The 19663-nt window shown below is 35.5% G+C and overlaps 1 protein-coding gene across 1 annotated transcript in view; it reads right to left on the reverse strand.

The window, feature by feature from the left end:
* LOC133530152 (transcription factor Sox-17-alpha-A) overlaps nucleotides 1–15728 on the reverse strand; it is a 210597-nt gene extending 194869 nt beyond the window's left edge. Inside the window, exon 1 of the mRNA XM_061868010.1 lies at nucleotides 15407–15728. The gene's annotated coding sequence lies outside the window, so the exon portion shown is untranslated. The remainder of the gene's footprint in view (nucleotides 1–15406) is intronic.
* Nucleotides 15729–19663: the final 3935 nt, after the last annotated feature.

Consider the following 19663-nt stretch of genomic DNA (forward strand, 5'->3'; position numbering starts at 1 on the left):
AAGATAATAACGCAACAAGAGGTTATTTATTTCCCTAATAAAATGTTATTTAGAAATTAAATTATATTTCTTTCCTACAAGGATATTCCGTTTATCACCTCATTTATTCCTCCTTACCTACGTAAATACGGCAATTATGGCAATTGCCATACACTTAGACTTTTCGCTGTAAGATTTTTCACACATGGTATACCTACTTCGGAGCTACGATTTATTTGCAAGGAAATAAATAATTAATAACCGTAGAGGAAAACCACTCGATAAATTACCGTTTTACTACTTTTAATAAATAATATTTTATTGCTGAACTGATGTCACTGTCGCACGTGCTGCGGGGGTTTCTGTCTTGTCACGCTCAAAACCCAAAAAAAACCTACAGTCTGTTTCATTTGCGTAATTTCCCCTATCGCCCTCTTATACCTCTCGCATCGAATGATGATGCCTATTTATTTATTTATTTATCAAGGAGGTAACACAGAAACATACATGGAACGTGCAGGTACAATAAAATGTTGGTTACATATTTGAGTGCAATGTTTCCTTAAAAGTATCTCAATGTGAACTCAAATTACCATGGCAGTAGAGTATGGAGTGTGGAATTAAAAGGAGTGAAATCTCTTATGGTAAAACTGTTGCAAAAGTGTCCAGCTGTCAGCTATAAATAATAGTTCCAAATCTTTCCAGAGTAGCTAAGAACCTAGGCGTTATTCACAGAGTGAAGTGCGCTGTCTATGATTTGATTTATTTTTTAAGTATTCTAGGTATTGTAGCGCCACCTATTTAAGGTTTTTTGATGACACATTTTGGTACATGGAGATTCCATTCCTTACCTCCCCCTTCCATACGGTAGAGGTTATAGAAATACGTGGTTGACTAAAATCGCTATGACAGTTACTTCACGTCTTTTACAAGCTTTTATTTAACTTGTTCTATTAGTATGTACTTATGTTGGTTTCTTAGTTACTCTTTGTTAGTGTGGGTCAAATCTTGCAAGTTAAATTTGACCCACTTCCCGATTTCCGATTGAGCTGAAAATTTGCATACATATGCAATATTATGGTACCAGCTGATCTGATGATGGAGACAGGAGATGGCCATAGGAACTCTGTGATGAAACAACACAATCTAATTGTGGTAGAAATTTTTAGAATTGTCTCGATGAGTATTCGTTGTATGTGGTAAGAAAAGTACAGTCAGCGATAAAAGCTTCTACCGAAAAGATATTTTTGCCAAATACTTATTTAAGTTGCTCATGATTTAAAAAAACTATTGAACAAATATGTTTTTATCGTATTTTTATAACTTAGTGTTATTAGTAGTACTGACATTTATATCCGTAAGGAAAACAAGACCATAATATATTATTTATTAAGGAACTTTGAAAGGCAACCGAAAGCTTTAAACGTTTATTTTATTTTATTTTATTACAAGGATATAAAACAGAAGCATACAAGTTAAGAACAATATAGGCAGTGTATAGTAACTAGTACAGTATAGATTATGATGTTTCCTTAAACATATCTCACTGAGAACATAAGTGGTATCAGAATATAAACCTAGCAACATGCAAACATGTTAACCTTTTGGGTCCCATAAAAGAATCGAAGCTTTTATTTGTACATAATATAATAATAATTCAGCCTATATACGTCCCACTGCTGGGCACAGGCCTCCTCTCATGTGCGAGAGGGCTCGGGCATAATATACAAATACTTAAATACATATATAACATCCATGACTCAGGAACAAATATCTGTGCTCATCACACAAATAAATGCCCTTACCGGGATTCGAACCCAGGACCGTCGGATTCATTGGCAGGGTCCCAGTAGGCCAGATCGGTCGTCAAAAAATAAATAAATAAAAGAGTTTAGAATTAAGCCATAAGAGCTGAAGACAAACGAAGAACGCCGAGGAGTACAACTAAGATAATACGTGGATAGGCTTCAGTTAAACCGCATTGTCTTATGAATGAATCAATACTATGTCTCAACCGGTGTCAATGACCTCATCGAATATAATTCATGAAGTCTATTGAATTCCTTAAATTAGCAATTTGCAGAGTTAGGTACAGTTTTGTGTATAAATTATTAAAAGACCGCAATACTATATAAACTATATTTTAATACATATTTATTATGCAATTGTATATTTATATAATTAGGCCTAAATAACTTTCTAACACATTTAAATAAGTACACATTTTTGACGACTAAAACATATTTAAGAAAATATTTTTTATTTAACGTATTAAAATATTTTTTACTATATTCCATGTCAATTTAAAATACCTATATAGTCCTTCAAATATTTTAAACAACAATAAAAAAAAACAAGTAATTCAAAATAAATAATCAAAACGATACATTTTGGCAAGGTTGGTTTATATATTATATATACCTAACAGAACCACGCCCCCGTGTCCCCTAAATACAAATCCTTAGACTACAAAAAGCTAAGTCCTTAGGTTTTCAAAGTCAATGACGCCGTGGCAAAAAAATTGGCACTAAAAAAACAAAATTTTGCATAAACGTAAACATGTCAATTACTTTACTGTTTTTGTGTTTAACTGTCAAATGTAGCCTGAAAACTGAGGGGAGTTTAGGAAGACGTTTAAAAAATTAATAAGATTTAATTTAGTAGGTATAACAAGATGATTTAGCTTAAACAGCGCTACTTTAGTAGGTACTCAAACACTAAGTTTAGATATTTTGATAACATATTAATTTTAAATCTTCGACTAAAACTGACCTATATATTATTTTGATTGCTTTAATTAATCTATAACTAAGAATATTACAATTATAAAAAGTAGGCACCTTTACCTACTGGATACCTACCAAAAACAAGATTATAATATAATTATACTCTGGTAGTCACTTTGTCAGAAGAAAAAGACGGCAAATTAAAAAAAAATGTAGGCGCGAACGGTTGATCTCCCATAGAAAATTTGAATTTCGCGCCTGTTTCTAAAGACAAGTGTAAAGTAGGGTGTGTTTGAGTATAACTAACTTGACTTCTTTTTTAGATTAGGCCATATTTCTATGCTCTTATGTATAAGTTTAAGTTCCCATTTCCGTTTACCCAATAAAAATAATAATTGTGCATAAACAACCTACCATAGTAAATCCGTTCATATCTCACAACCAGCTGCGGCCCACTTTCGGTTTCATCACCTCACTGGTCACTACATCGATAAAATCTGACTTATCGACAACCCGTCACAGCACTACGCTGCCACAGATAACATCTAGACAACGTGTAACTAGAATTCCTATTATACCTTTTTTACGCGGGAAAAAATTGCAGCTTTTTTGTCTATGGTATGCTATGTATCGAGAAGTCCTATTCAAATCAAATCAAAATCAAAATCTTTTTATTGTTTACCAGTAACAATTTTTCCATATAAGAGATATCTGGTGGAACCCAAACTAGGCTAAGCCTGTATCTTGGGGCCCTGGAGCGCAAAGCAAGTTTAACATTAAGATTAATATGCTATACTCATACTCGTCAGCAGATGTTCGTGAATAAGCTATTAATTAAGTGTATACAGTAAAATTTCATGGCCTAGTTATGGCGTGAACAATATTATGTAATTTAATTACTTTTACTTACAACAGGCAACAGGGGGCACAATATCTATCTATAGGTTCATGCACTAAATAATGTTTTCGAGTGGTTACGTAGTACCAGGCTATAAAAAAAATGGCCTGGTTTCGAGAACTTTTATTTAAGCCCAAGTAATTATCATAATATAATATAGGGTTGCTCTACGTACATAGAAATACGATTAAGGTATTTGTTTAGTGATCTAAGTAAGTTTACATATCTAGGTAAGAGGTAGTTGCTAGGTTTGTCACATACGTGTACATATTTATTTTAATAAAGGATCCGGAAATTAATATAAGGTATTGCGCAAATTGGTATTGAGCGATTTCTATATTTTGTGCACAAAAATGTTTACCTCTGATTTTTTTTTTGTTTTTCTTACTAAGATACTTTACCGCCTTTGAAGTTAAAAACCGGCTAAGAGCATTTCGTAGTTACCTGTCCATCAAAATAGAAATTTTTCAAAAACTCAAAAACGGCAGAACCGATCAAGTTCGATATAATTTTTCTTGAAAGTCTATACTAAGGTTTACTTTCACGATTTTTTTTTCATATTTTTTGGACCTATCGTGGTTCAAAAGTTAGAGGGGGGAGGACATTTTTTTTTTCAAAGCAATTGTTTCCAACAATATTACGTTTATCAAAAAATAGTTCCCGAAAACCGATATTCGTTTTAAAAGACCTATCCAAGGACACCACACACTATAGGGTTGAAACGAAAAAAAAATGATCTCCACTTCTCCTGCCTCGGTGGGCGAGTCCGACTCGCACTTGGTCCGGTTTTATTTTTATTTACCACATTGTCGGCGTAACTGATTTATATATTAGTGCCAAATTTTACCTTTCTAGCACTAACAATCACGGAGCAAATCCGCGGACGGGCAGACAGACGGACATGGTGAAACTATAAGGGGTCCTAGTTGACTACGGAACCCTAAAAAAAACAAGTTAATTTGGCATGGCGTTAGTAATGTAATGACAAAGTGTGTCAATGTCACAATTAACGTCAAATGCCGCCAGCATCCTTGGTACAATGCCTCAAGGGCCTATTTTAGATTTAAGCTAGTTATAGTAATCCTCTGTATATATCCATTATGTATGTCAAATTACTATGAGTAGATGCTAGATAACTATGCCGGTGACAAGTTAGCTTAAACTGACTTTGTTACAAAACGTGCGTTGCGCAGATCGTCTCAAACCAAAAACAGCAACAAAATAATGTATATACAATGTAAATGTATGTATATGTGTGTGTAATTGAGACAAATGTAATACTGTATAGATATGTAACACTGATCATTCCATGTACATGTAGATGTCAAACTATTAATCACGGTGTCATGGCAGACATTCGTGTTTTGATAAGCGAATACAAGGAAATTAAAAACATCCGCGTAGGGCGGGGATGTATAATGTATGATTTTATATAAACTGTAAGCCACGAACGGTGATGAAGGACTTATGAACGGTTCCGTTACATACCTATACGTAAAAAAAAAAGTGCGTTGGGATAAGTTCATAGGCGGGGTAATTTTGAAATTATCGCTTATTTCTTAAGGTTTGGGTATGGGTGAAATGTTGCTAGTGCCAAGATGGCAGCTGTAAATAGTAGTTCGAAATCTCTCCGATGGCGCTAGGGTAGCACAAGGATATGACGGAGATGTTTGTATTGACGGAGTGAAGTGCACTGTCTATGAAAGGTGGAGGAAAGGAATACAATCTCCATAGGCAGAACTGTTGCAAAAGTGTCCAGCTGTCAGCTTATAAATAATAGTTCCAAATCTCTCCAGAGTAGCGCTAGAGTAGCGAAGGGCCTAGGCGTTATTGACGGAGTGAAGTGCGCTGTCTATGATTGTTTTTTTTTTTCCTAAATTCTAGGTATTGTAACGCCACCTATTTAAGGTTTTTTGACGGACACTTTTTGGTATATGGAGATTGTATTCCTTACATCCACCGTACATAGCACTGTCAGTGATTTGAAATTTTTAATCATAGACAAAAAATTGTTCGCATGTATTGCCACCTATTTAAAGTATTTTGATGGACGCTTTTCATACACAAACATAGATTGTTCTCCTAACCTCTCTACCCTCCATAGGTTTGGGGAAAGGCAGATGATGAGATTGATGAGTTTGATGTCTGTCTGATGGTTTGTCTTTCCCGATATCTGGCAGCCTAACAAACTATGAAAAAAGAAATAAGTGTTGATGTTTAAAAGTCCAATATAATCAAGAGCTTTTTAACGCATGTCCACACCGGATGCGTGCGCGTACACTTACACCTGCATGTGCGCGTTGTAATATAGAAGTCCAGATTAGAGACCATAGACTGCTACGCACACGAAGCTGGTGTGTTCTGGCCTTTTTACCTACACAGAAGCACTCACACACGCGCAGTCTTGGTTGCACTCTAATACGTGGACTCCAATTTGAATGACGAATAAACGATGAATAATGTGTACGAAAGTCAAGATTAAAAATAATATGTCAAGATGACAATCTCATAACGTAATCTACAACATATATATGAAAACCGTCTATTTTAGCAACACTCATAATGTAACACCATGTCGCGACATGTCAATTTGATACTTTAGGTTGTGGCTAAAATGGCCGATGAGCGCTCAAAATCGCGATTAAGCGTCAAATGTCGGAGTTTCGACGCTACATTGAGTCATAAGACACTTATTGTTCTCATGTCAATGACTCCATGCCCTATGTATGTTTACAACTAGGTATGCCCCGTGGCTTCGCCTGAGCGGAAATCCGATTTTCTACAAGACTTTCCCTCATTCATGATTTCAAATTTCTCAGAGGTCAGTTAAAAAGGTCTTGATATTTAGGTTTTCGTACCCAAAGGGTAAAACGGGGCCCTATTACTAAGACTCCGCTGTCCGTCCGTCTGTCTGTCTGTCTGTCAACAGGCTGTATTTCATGAACCGTGGTAGTCTGTTGCCGCTATAACAACAAATACTAAAAAGTACGGGACCCTCGGTGGGCGAATCCGACTCGCACTTATCCGGTTTTTAAGCCGACTTTAAAAGAGAAAAAAACCCTTGCAAATCACATTTTCTTCTCTGTTGCTTGTAAAGATCATACACTACGAAGACGTAAGGCGCACATGGTAATATTCCTACCACGAGTTTGACACTGACATATTCGCTAGCGATTGCGTAAACTAACCCACAATACATCTCCGATTTTTTTATAGTTTGGCCCAGGATTGTCTCATTTCAAAGATAGACAGAGATAATTACCGTCTTTGTCTAACGCTAGTTCTGGTTGGCTGGTTCTCACTGACTGACAAGTTGTGTTTGCCGGACTATATAAGAATTAGAATCGAAAAAAATAAATAACTATATTTAAATGCTCTTAACTCTTATATATTTAATAATTAAAAAAAATAAACAAAGGGGCATGTGGGCGGTTGATATTCATCAATTTATGTCAATTTTTTCTTTCAATACTGTTAATAACGAGAGAGGAAAATAAGGACTACGTTTCTATAGAAAAAGTGAATGCGCGCGGGTCCTCGACGTTAGTCTTAACTTTGGTAACCCTCTGAACTACGTTTTGTAATTATAGTTTGCACATTACATTAAAGTACGTTTTCCTACTCCTCTACTGTTATCTGTCATTTATGCATTCATTAACACGAATATAAGAACATACATAAAAGGTTTCAAGAAAAGTCTATATTGTCTATTCCTCATAAAAGCTCTTTTGCTTTTAATCGCTATAACGTTATTGCGATTAATGGCTACCAACCTAACAAAACCAAAACGAATACACTTTTAAACTAAGTGCATAGCTGCCAACTTACAGAATATTCATTTGGTTGCATAGTAAAAATAATTACTTCATAAGTCAGAAACACGCATGTGACACCCGTAATATAGCAACACCCATAGACTACGAAGACCGCTTAGCGTTGCTTATTAGTCTCCGTAGGCTACGGTGGCCAAAATTGAGAAAAAACTGTCCAAAAATTTAATTTAGCAAGTAGCAAGTACCAGGGCCTCATGAGTTACGAGGTGTCGCTGACCGGTCGGCCGCGACCCGGGGCGGGCTGGACGCGTAACAAGGTATGCTCGCGCGTCTTGGCTATATACTTTTGCTTTGTTTACCTAAATTAAGATTTATTTTTGTTGACTCGTAGGAAAAATATTGTATGCAACGTTGTATAAGTAGGTCTAAAAATGCTCGTGGCGTATTCCTTTACAATGTTCGCCTACGCCTTCGGCTCCGGCTCACATTGTAACTCACGCCACTCGCCTTTTTTGACCCTTCTTATACAACTGTTGCATAAAATACTATAAAAGCACTTACATTATTTTTGCCATAAGCAACAACGCACAAGAAACGCATTATAGATTTTTCGCAGTATAACTTGTTCAGATATCAATCTTAATAAAATTGTTGACGCAAAAAATCAAGGTGCATCAGATAGCAATGCAATTTACCTGAGGTTCTGAATACATTAGGTAAAAACCTAGTTTTTATTCAGTACCTATCGTTGTCCAAGGTTGTACTTAATTATGTTTTATGCTGCTTTTATATTATAAATCTGTCCAAATGGACAAGAATGTTGAAGTAATTACTTTTCATAATTTCTAAGCTACACAAGGTTGAGCAGAATGGAGCAGTGAATAGCAATATTTATAAAAACAAATGCTTTTTACAATCTTTTATTTAACTTGTAATGTACGTATGTACAGTCAGCATCAAATGTAGCGGATCAAATAACGCTTCATAAGTATCTACCATTCTTAACAAAAAGTGATGTCTTTAATATAGAACAACTGGGACTGTAAAATACATACTTTTGAATGCGAATTTTAGAAATTTATCTATTTTTGGAAGAGTTATCCGGAATATCAGATACTTTTGGCGCGTTGTTTCATCAGCTACTTTTAATGCTGACTGTATATAGTACCTAAGTATGTTTTTACGGGGCAAAATAAATTTGACTTCCCGACTTTCAATGAAGCTGAAAATTTGCAGAAAAATTTGTAAGTTGGATTACAATGCAATGTTATGGTACCATCGAGTTGATCTGATGATGGAGGAAGGAGGTGGCCATAGGAACTCTGTGATAAAACAACGCAACCTAATTGTGTTTGGGGTTTTTAGAATTGTCTCGAAGAGTATTACTTGCCCGTGGAAAGAAAAGTACAGTCAGCGATAAAAGCTGTAATTTTTGCCAAAAATTTATTTCTTATTCAATTTAACTGGTATTTGGTAACTGGTGAGTTTTAATTACTTTTAAAAGAGGTTTGATCAGAGTCTTGAAACTTAAAAAATCGGCCAAGAGCATCTCGGGCCATGCGCAGTGTGGGTTTCGTAGTTACCATTCATAGCTTTTATTTCACGATATTTTTTTTTCATATTTTTCGGACCCATGGTTTAAAAGTGAGAGAGGCGGGGGCCGGGTTAGACATTTTTTTCTTTCGGAGCGATTATGTCCGAAAATATTAACTTTATAAAAAAAAAAACTTTATCAAAGAAATCGCACTAAATCTTGAGTTAGATATATATACATAATTATTATACAGAGTGTATTTTTGGTATAACCGCAAACTTAAAGTCTGACCAGTAATACACGATCACGCGCCATATTGCGGAATTTCATTGGAACTAAATTTTTCATACTAAACTGAACTGTCTCTCTATACATGAGAATAAAAGCGCCCTCTGACCATATATCGGGTCGGGTCGGGGGTCGGGTCGGGTCGGGTTTTAAACTAGACTTAGGTTTTAGTGCTATAAAACGATACTGAAAAATTATTTTAATTTAGTATTAATTAACGGAGCATAATTAATTTTTGGCTTTTTTTCGAGCGGTAATGTATTTCGTTCATCATAGTCACTTGTGACAGTTGTGACGTCGCGTCATTAAATGCGACGTTTTGAGTTAAAACAAAGTGATACCACAGAATGTGATACAATTGCTCTCGCTAGATCTTTTGTATGGAAAAATAAAAGTCGTATGTTTTTTATAAGTACGCTATATTAGGTATCTTAACATTTTGATTCAAGTTTGCGCGTTGATGTCTTTTGAAATACGAGTACCCTGTTTTTTTAGGGTTCCGTAGCCAAATGGCAAAAAACGGAACCCTTATAGATTCGTCATGTCCGTCTGTCTGTCCGTTTATTTTTTTATGCGTTCTCATTTTACAAGCGTAAGTACAAATCACGCAAAGGTTTGGATGTGAGTTATTATTATTAATCTTATATTGTATTTAATTAATATTACTTCAAGCACGTTTTTAATTAATTCGAGAACATTAATTAGGCTAATAATTAGGTAGGATTAAATCTATTCTTCTATTTGAAAAAGAAAACTGATTTTGAAGCACTAAGCATTTTTAAAACGGGACAGTTCAGAGGAAAAAAGACGGCCGGTTCTCGATACAACTGATTGACCGAGCGTTAGCGAAGGTTTCCGGTTCAGCTTAGGCAAAAATGCTTTACAGGTCGCTAAATTCAACCGATTGTTGTAAAATTTTGTGAGCAGGTTCAAGAATTAAACAGTTTTTTTGTCGATGAGTTACAGAAAGTTTTTAAAACTTACATTTTTTTTCAGTTTTATGCTATGTTCACAGTCTACAACTCACAGAGTCTAGCAGTGGCGTAGCGTGAACTAATCTAACCGTGGGCGAAACTACATATGGGAGGCCCTTTTTAGGGTTCCGTAGTCAACTATCCCTTATAGTTTCGCCATGTCCGTCTGTCTGTCTGTCTGTCTGTCCGAGGCTTTGCTCCGTGGTCGTTAGTGCTAGAAAGCTGAAATTCGGCATGGATATATAAATCAATAAAGCCGACAAAGTCGTACAATAAAATCTAAAAATCTAATTTTTTTTAGGGTACCTACACGTAAAGTGGGGGTGAAATTTTTTTTTCGCTTCAACCCTAGAGTGTGGGATATCGTTGGAAAGGTCTTTCAAAACTAATAGGGGTCTTCAACAAACATTATTTGATAAAGTGAATATATTCGGAGATAATCGCTCCGAAAGAAAAAAATGTCCCCCCCCTCCAACTTTTGAACCATAAGTCAAAAAATATGAAAAAAATCGTGAAAGTAGAGCTGAAGAAAGACATTAAATGAAAACTATAGCGGACATGATCAGTTTAGCTGTTTTTGAGATATCGCAAAAAGTTTTCCCTTCATAGTAAAAAGACTTACTTTAATTAGGTACTGATTATGCAAATTTGCCTGTTTGTTTAACTCGGGTGAAAGGTACCGTTTCATCCCTTGGTTAACAATTTACTATACTTTAAGCTCCAGTTTAGCTTATTGTGACGAAATAGTAACTACGGAATCCTACACTGAGCGTGGCCCGACATGCTCTTGGCCGGTTTTATTGTTCTATGCGTATGCCCAAGGTAAATAAGGTTGGCTTTGCGGGGCCCCCTTATTAAGTGTGAGGCCGTGGGCGAGGGCCCCATTCGCCCACGTCTGACTACGCCACGGGCAACTAGTACTTATTATAAACGTGAACTTACTAAGCTACTTACTCTAGGTCCATGGGGTCCCAGCGCGCACAAGTTTTTTGGAGAAATCGCGAAACGTCTGGTTGACGTAACTGGTGACCGAAGAGCTGGCGGCTTCCTCGCACAACGTATCAGTATTGCGATACAACAAGGAAATGCCGCGAGCATCCTTGGTACAATGCCTCAAGGGCCTATTTTAGATATAAGCTAGTTATAGTAATCATCTGTATATATCCATTATGTATATTGTTATTGTCAATAAATAACATGTACGATATCCACAGCTAACTTACTAAACTTCGACTATCTCATATTATGACCAATATAAAAAAAGTTGCTATTAATATTGATAAAATAGCACAATAAGTTTAAGATGTATAATGTCTACGTCTAATTTGAACTTCGTGTTTGACAGCTTATGTAGTTTAGTATTAATATAGGTAAATGGTATGATTCCAGGTATTTCTGTCCGTCAAAAGTGGACATTTGACAATTCAGGTACCAAAAAACATTTACATACAGTCAGCCAAGAAAGTGGTTTACCACTTTTCGACTCTATTTGTCAAGTAATAATAGACTCGAAAAGTGGTAAACCACTTTCTTGGCTGACTGTACAGCGCTATCTATTACAGCTGTCAAGCTTTTGTTACACGTATTGTTCTGACTCAACAGATCAATAACTCAGATATTTTTTTTATAATATGTCGGTGGCAAACAAGTATACGGCCTGCCTGATGGTAAGCAGTCTCCGTAGCCTATATAGGGTGACCTTAGCCATTGGACAAACCCTGAAATCCCACGTAGGGTTACTTCTCAGGAATGCTCTGACGTTAATATTTAATTGGAACAAAAGATAAGAAAATATTTTTTTCGAACAAAAGTTATTTGCAATAATCGACAACAAAAAGAAACAGACTGTGTTAATCTTTGGCAGTGTTTTTGAAAATTTGTTCGAAATATTTGATAATGATGACATTTTACAAAAGTCAGAAGCTTATTAGTGTCATAAATAAAAAAGATAATCAAAAAGGTTGAATAAGGTTCCATACTATTCTTTGAGGATATTACCTTAGGAGCTACTAACACATACAGGCTGCTCCAAAGTAAAAAATGGTAATTTGTTAATTTCTTCGAAACCGCTACACCGGCTGTTATGATACTTTGTACAATAATTCTACATACCTTAATGCATATGTATATTTCGGCTTTGTCCAATGGCTAGGGACATACTGCATACGCCATACGCCTGCAACTCCAGACGAGTTACATGCGCATAGGATGACCCCAACAATCCGCACCCTCGTTGGGATCAGGCAATCTTACTCGCCGGCAGGAACACAACACTATGATAATGCTTGTCCACATAAAAGCAGTTGTTTTTCAACATATTTTAATTTATTAATACATTGACCAACATGTGTGTATGTATGTAGGTACACAACATGAAAGTTTATTCACTCGTGGCGTCACATAATGTACAAAGTAACGTTTATTTTTATTCATTATTCAAATATAGGTGAGGGGTCAATACACGGACCTACCACGCTCATCCTATATGTCAATTTCACTTTACAGTTTGCAAATGTATGTTATATGTGATGTATTTGTCGTAGCCAGATCAAAGAATTTGATCATTTAATTAAATTTCATTTTAGAATTGATCACTTCATGATATGATTAGGTTAGGTTTGACATTTCATGAAATGAATGCAACGTCATGATCAATTCTAATATCTGCAGTGGCAGCATTTTTATCGCTTGTCACTATGCTCGTCACTTTCACACTTACAAACTTGTTAGAACGTGACAGGCATAGTGACAAATGATAAAGAGCCGACCATCTTAGCCTTACAGTAGGGCTAAGATGGTTGGGTCTTTATCATTTGTCACTATGCCTGTCACGTTCTAACAAGTTTGTAAGTGTGAAAGTGACGGGCATAGTGACAAGAGATAAAAATGGAACCATGCTGCCACTGCTGGACACGACATAAATTATTTTTGTTTGACGGAGGCACGCCTATTCAGTTTTGACAAGTTTTTGTACATTGCCAGATCGATAGATCAGAACAGTAGATACAGCAATGTAAGACGATATGCCATTGTCAGGTGACAATGTGAAGCAGGTTTCACCACTGACAATTGACATCAGACACTGACAATTTCCTGCCCATTTCTGGGTAAATAAGTAACGACGGAACCGAGTTTCAATATTTACTTATTGGACCAGCAATGTACAGTGAATTGTCAATGTCAGGCGACAGTTGTCAGCATGGTGGGCCGGGTAGCTAATGCACAAAAGTTATTTGACAGTTCACGCCTGTCAATACCATACATTTAGTTCCCCCAGACTGTGATGTGTCATTTTACATATAGCCAATACCTACCTAATTTCAAGGACCTATTTAAAAAGTCGTAATTTTCTGTCGTGTGCCTAATTTACAAAGCATGAAATTTAAGATTAATTGTAGCGAAACTATGCGATGATTTGTGATTGATGATTTTAGTTTTTATATGAAAGTAGGTAGATAAGGTGAATGTGGTAAAGACCGTCAATAAAGCAAGACCATTTTGAAGCTCTGTCGTCGCCTTTAACTCTTGATTTTATAGCGTACATATACTCCACTCATACAGAAGGTCAGTAGTGCAGAAGGAGTGCAGCCCTTCCTTTCTGTATCTGAACGTTGTACATATACAGATACGAGAGTTTTATGCCGGTCTTTGCCACATTAATCTTAGTCTACCTATGGTTTTTAATTGAGAGTAGCCCGATTGTGGCGCCCTCTAATACAACTACTGTTGTCACGTATAGCTACAAGCTTTTGTGAAACGGGCCCCGCTCTTGCAAGACTGAAAAGTAGATCGAGTAATAGGTTTTACAAAAGGTAACTTTGTAAGAAGGGAAAGGGATGTGAAGGTGTGTGGAGTTGAGTTTTTTTTTGCCAAAAATACTATTTACGTCAAAATTGCCTGACATAATTTTTTGGAAAAGAGTTTATACTCTTCAAACTGCTGGATCGAGTTTTATCAAACATAGCTAAAAAAAATCTTTCACGTAAAAAAACCGCATTGAAATCGGTTCATCCGTTGGAGAGCAGCGATCACCACAGACAGACTGACATTGGCATCAAAGTTATAGAGTCTGACTCTACATATTTTCGCTAGACTCGCTAAATCCTTACTAATATTATAAATGCAAAAGTAACTTTGTCTGTCTGATACCTCTTCACGCTTAAACCGCTAAAGCGATTTAGATGAAATTTGGTATGGAGATAGTTTCAGGCCCGGAGAAGAACATAGGATAGTTTTCATCAATCATTATCATTCCAAGCAGATGAATTTTACGCAGAATTGAATTGTACTCTTTCTTCTATCTTGCTGCTAAAAGGGACAAGGAAACAACATATCTCTGTCCCGCTCAGCAGAAGTCATAAGAAAGTTTACATGTAGGATGCGTATTGGCCTCTCCAAACATCGATAATCGCATGCGATTTGCAATACATTGCGGCATTTGGTCGATCGATTGAATTCATTGCTGCTACTTAGTCAGCAATTGTCTCAAATCACATGCTATTTGTTGCAACATCTGTAGAAGACCTTATATACAGATTTTTGTTTCGTTTCACGCCAGTTTTTGGGCGAGTGCCGTCGGCAGATGAAAAGCAGATGTTTCAAATCTTAGTTTACAGAATAGATAATTACCTATGTTAAATATTTACTAGCATATTGCTTATCTTTAAATCTTGAATCCTCTAATAATATCGCATTAAGATTGTATCGACAACATATTGTTTGCGCTATCTATCACTAGTGATCTGTCAAATATGTAGGAACGCGACGCACTGATAACCAATTTAATTTAATTATTAATATTTTCAATGATTTTTGGTATAAAATGTAGTAAAGTATTTGAAATACATACTTGTTTAAAAACGTTTGATTATGTTATCACTATATCAGACATATTAGTATTTATAACTATATAATCTATAATTTTACGCTTAAGTAGGCGGAAAAGGGCAATAAGAAAATTTAACTTTATCAAATGGCGTTACGAAAACTGTTAAAAACAAACGCAATGAGGTTTCCTAATTAGAACACTTGTGTTTTAATTGTTGTTGAGAAATACATTTTTATCCATTAATTGTTTTTTAAGCAATAATTGGCCTTATCTCATGTGGTTGCATGAATTTACTGTTGGCTCCTCGACTTTTTGTTTGAAAATTATTTTTATAGCTAATTATATTATATGAATTATGTTAATTATTTGTTTATTTATTGTTGTATTATATAAATTTAATACAAACCTGTCCCAATATTATACTGAGCAAGTCACTTTTAGTCTCAAACACACACAATCCACTTGAAATGTAAAATCACAAAGTTTCATAAAATCTAAATATCCATTTAACCCAAAGGTGAACGCGAATTGAACTTTAACCACTCTGTTGTCAACTTGTCACAATAAATTTCAAACCGACTATCACAAATCACAAAAAAACGGTCTAATTCTAATAATAACACACACGAGAGTCTAAATACGAATCTAACGGATTCGAAGTGTCCGGAGTTCGAAATTTGAAATTTGAATTCGAATTTCGAACGTTGCGCGGCGCTGCGCGGGACACGAGCGACTGGCGGCGCACGCGGCTCAGACGGGGGCTTGCGCTGAATGCAGGTGTCGCCAACCTTTTCCTGATGCGCAGTTTTAGCGACACGACACTAGTCTAGTGTGAGACTGTTTTATTGCACTTAATTGAATTTCAGTCGCATTGCGCATCGTATATTCATGCATGTGTTTTCATTTATTTATAGTTATTGTGTAGGAAAGTGCATGAGGTGTGGAATTATTGACTTAAATTTAAGTGTGACTAGTAGAGTCACACATTAATGTGGATTTAGTATCTATTTAATATTTTCTTAAATAAGCCTATATAGTTTTATAGTAGGTATACCATGTGTTATTTTATTTTGACCCTTTAACGGGCAAACTTTGATCTTATATGGCAAAAATGACCATCCTATAACAATGATTTTAAACTTCATTTCAAAATGACAGGGTTCAATTTTCCGCAATTTTTGATACTTGTCTGACCGGAAAGGGTTAAAAAATGTTATTTATTCGTTCAATATATTATTTTTCTGATTTCAACATTTTATACTGCTCTTTAGATGAAAAGGTTAATAGAAATCAAAATCATAAATTGCGTAAAATTTATTATTTAAACATTAAATCTAAGTCTGCTATAAATATACTATGAGTAAATATATTAATTATAGTTTCCCCAGTTATGGGTGTCGCGATAATAGTAAGAGATATTTCATAAACGTGAGCAAGCGCAAAAAAATCTCTCATGCCTTAATTGGCCTCATTTTTATTTAATGACATCAACAATATCTAGCCAAACTATATTTAAGTTATAAGTTTAAGGTATATGAAATAGCTATTTGACCATGAAAGTTGTGACCGCAAATAGCTACACCATTAAATATTAATCTTATTCTTTAAGTAATTAAATGAATAGTTAATCAAAATATACGACGACACCTTTTACCATAAATAAATAATTAAAATATTAATGAACTATACATCAACAGTTTATTACCCCTGTAAAAACCTGTTAAGTCAGCAAATGTACGCACCAAGAGTATAAAGCACAAGGACAAAAGTATAGCTATCTACCTCACTAGTACCACAAGCAATACCAGTTCAGAAAGGGACCGCAATACTGTTACAGGTGATTTCATACTGATCTTACTTATTCCTAACAACATCAAAACATCCTATGTCCATTCACCTTGACGCAAACAATTTTAAACCGTATTTTTTAGGATGTAGAGCTTATTTTATGTTACCTTCATCTCTACTTTAAGAGCTGAGAGCAAGAGATAGTTAAACACTCTAAGATACTATTGGAAAGAGGTCTAAAATCTTTCAAATCTATCTTAAACTGCTTTCTAAACCCAAATAAATACAGAAAATTAAATTTTCAAAAGAAAATTCAAATTAAATTTTAAAATCCGTATAAGATGCGCACGCGGCGGACAGTGGACACGTCTGATTAGCTATGAAACTGCATCTTCGCTTCGTCTCGCTTACACACATAATTTAAGCCCGCGTTAGAGCGAAACAACACTACGTTTACCGTGGACCATCGAAGGGACGTTCCCAATAATTTCGGTAGGAGGAAATTGTAGTTTACGTACATAGCGGTCAGTTTTTACGTTATTTATCTGTCCAGCTATCTTATTTGCCGGCCGGTTTTTTATGGTAATAAATAGCGTGCGTTAATTGCTATATTGCTTGTAAAGAGTACCTACCTAATAAGATGATCCAGTTTGTTAATAATGAGTTCCTAAGCTTTCATTATCTGTTGAAAACGTCTTTTAAAATGAGAGTTGTTTACACTTGTTTATGCTTTTGTACTTAACCAACCACATATAATACTTAAATGACCATTTTATATTTTTTTTTTAATACTACGTCGGAGGCAAACAAGCATACGGCCCGCCTGATGGTAAGCAGTCTCCGTAGCCTATGTACGCCTGCAACTCCAGAAGAGTTACATGCGCGTTGCCGACCCTAACCCCCCCCCCCCCACCCCACCCCGTCCTCCGGTTGAGCTCTGGCAACCATACTCACCGGCAGGTGCACAACACTATGAGTAGGGTCTAGTGTTATTTGGCTGCTGTTTTCTGTAAGCTGGAGGTACTTTTATACTAGATGCATTTAACCATCATATACAGCGTGTATTTTTGATACGACCACATAATCAAAGGGCAGTTCGTTTAGGCTGTAATTAACACACTTTCATAGGTTTTATAAAAAATGGACCAGTTTTATTTTTTCATACAAAATAGATTAGATTAGATTAGATTTATTTATTTCTTACGGAAAAAGACACAGTATTTTACACAAAAGGATAAAACAAAGGCTTTCACTAAAAGATCGTCAACTTAACATTAAAACAAAAAATATAAAAATTTAAAATTAATAAATAAAGAAATGTCACGACAAAAAAGAAAATGTCAATGTATACATAGCTAGGGACAACCTAGGTATTGTCGAAATGTCAAAAAGAATAAAAAACAAATATATTTACAAAAACACTAAGTTATAAATAACTTTATCTGTAAAATAATTATAATGAAAAATATAATGAAAATATATTATATGTCAACGATCTTAGTTGCTAAAAATATTAATACAATGTCATTCATATTAAATTAAATTAGATGTCACAGTTATAAAATAGGTACATAAATCAATATAAAATGTCACCGTATTTAAGGATTATTTCGCTTAAAATTTAGTTTTTTCTTCCCAAGTGTGATGAAAAACATTGTGTGTAACTCCGGGGGTAAGAATATTGCAATCTCGGGCCCTTAATTCGAAGTACAATTTAAAAAAAATACTTTATACCCTAGGGTGGGAAATGCAATTTTCGATCCGGCTATCAGCCTATGAAAGGTGAAGTTTCCGAATAGGAGACATGAAATAGTACATTGTGCAGCCAGAGGCTGGAGGGAATTAAGAGCCCGAGATTGCAATATTCTTACCCCCGGAGTTACACACAATGCTTTTCATCACACTTGGGAAGAAAAAACTAAATTTTAAGCGAAATAATCCTTAAATACGGTGACATATCAAACATTCGTCCGCCATTTTGTAATTTCTTGGCAGGTGAGGCATCGAAGGCACAGACCTATTCGGCATTCAGCCACGATTGAAAATTATTAAAAATATTTTAAACGGCTGTTAAATTATCAAATTAAATATTTTTAAACATAAACAAAAATATTAAATTATAAACGTCAGTATTTTAAAAGTAAAACTGTTTATGCTACTTGGTTTGTATGTAAGTGGCATAATTTAAAAAAATCTATAACTCCCTAGGGAGTTATAGATTTTTTTTCCACCAACCATAACGCCCGCGGGAACGAAATAGGCCTTTGTCCTTCAGCACACCTGCATGAAATAAGATCTTTTTCGAGCAAGTGTGATGAAAAATATATTTACTTAACTTTGTGTGTGTTTCTTTATGTTGCTACTCAATTCATACAAAAACGGTTTAACTGATATGGGTGAAATTAAGGTAAATTTTTTTTTTGTCGAATTTCACAAAAAGTCATAACATTTTTTGCTTCTGTTGCCATCAGGAATGCACCGTTAAAATCTTTCGCAATGCTCACGGGCACCTTGTATAGGCTGAATTATTATATTATTACATCTATATATTTATGTATCCACAAGCGCTGGTGGCCTAGCGGTAAGAGCGTGCGCCTTGCAATCCGTAGGTCGCGGGTTCAAGCCCCGGCTCGTACCAATGAGTTTTTCGGAACTTATGTACAAAATATCATTTGATGTTTACCAGTCGCTTTTCGATGAAGGAAAACATCGTGAGGATACCGGACTAATCCCAACAAGGCCTAGTTTACCCTCTGGGTTGGAAGGTCAGATGGCAGTCGCTTTTGTACAAACTAGTGCCTACGCCAAATCTTGGGATTAGTTGTCAAGCGGACCCCAGGCTCCCATTGGCCGTGGCAAAATGCCGGGACAATGC

Source organism: Cydia pomonella, chromosome 22 (genome assembly GCF_033807575.1).
Source record: "Cydia pomonella isolate Wapato2018A chromosome 22, ilCydPomo1, whole genome shotgun sequence".
In the NCBI taxonomy this organism is placed as follows: domain Eukaryota; kingdom Metazoa; phylum Arthropoda; class Insecta; order Lepidoptera; family Tortricidae; genus Cydia; species Cydia pomonella.